The sequence below is a fragment of the Bison bison genome, unplaced genomic scaffold (assembly GCF_000754665.1).
Source record: "Bison bison bison isolate TAMUID 2011002044 unplaced genomic scaffold, Bison_UMD1.0 scf7180017846165, whole genome shotgun sequence".
Classification (NCBI taxonomy): Eukaryota; Metazoa; Chordata; class Mammalia; order Artiodactyla; family Bovidae; genus Bison; species Bison bison.
In genome coordinates, this window is record NW_011476738.1 from 20,838 (window position 1) to 21,947 (window position 1,110).

Consider the following 1,110-nt stretch of genomic DNA (forward strand, 5'->3'; position numbering starts at 1 on the left):
ATGAGGTATGACCACCATCTGCTTTGACATCTGTCCCCACTGCCCATGTCCTCAAGTCACAAAGCTACAACTTTCACAAAACCAAAACAGAGAAGGCCTTCTGCTGGGTGAAAATCAATTTCTCAGTAAGAAGAGCAGGTGGTTCGGTGGTTCAGAAACCTTGGCAGTTAGTCAGTGTCTGAGCCACCTTTGTTACATATTAACAGCATGATGTGTGCCAACATCCTTAACAATCACCGTCCTGTTTACAAAGCACCTTCATGTACTGTTGGTGGAGCTGGTTGCTGTTTGATGAACAAATCTCTTTAGTGTCTAAAGGCCACGTTTCAGGCCTTTCAGCCTCGCCTGCTCCAGCAAACATCAGGATGATTTTTGGTGAGTGCTGGGCATCACAATGTCTAAGTCTCCTCTCACAGGAGAACCTGAGAACCATTTCAGAGGTTAGCTACACACTCTTGTCATCCAACCACTCTGCATTTACATTTAACCTACCTTTGGCTGCAGCTATAGATAACACCACCCCATCCATTCATTGATTTTATAACACTTCCTGAACACGTGTCTCACTGTGCAGTGCAAAATATTTTGCTGGTCACAAAGAATGAGAGACAGCCCTTCCTTTGCAGTGTACCAAGATCAACATACAGATGACTAGCAGGCCAGGCGTGGCACGCTGCGTACGACAAGACAGATGGAAAAGTGGTATCAAGATTTATCACAGTCAGAGATCACATCGGGTTTGGGGGACTGGACAAGGCTAGATGGCTGTGGTGATATGTGCCCTGGTCCCTGAAGAATGGGGGAGACTGCAGCGCACAGAGAAGGGGAGGGAGCATTCCAAGAAAGGGGACAGTGTGAGCAAAAGTATGAGAAGACTGAGGCCCGCTCCAGAGCAGGATGCAGCCCAGAGTGGGCGGGAGCGTATAGCCATGGGAGCCATAGTACACAGCGCCTCTCTTCCTTACTCACTCACTCCAGAAGCAGGGAGGGGCTCTGACAGGGAACGGTGGTTCTCCCCTGAGATGGCAGGAGGACAACCCTCATGAAAGCACCCTGGGCAGTGGGCATGGAGAGGACAGCTGAAAGGGCCACTGTGGCCCAGGACTGAAA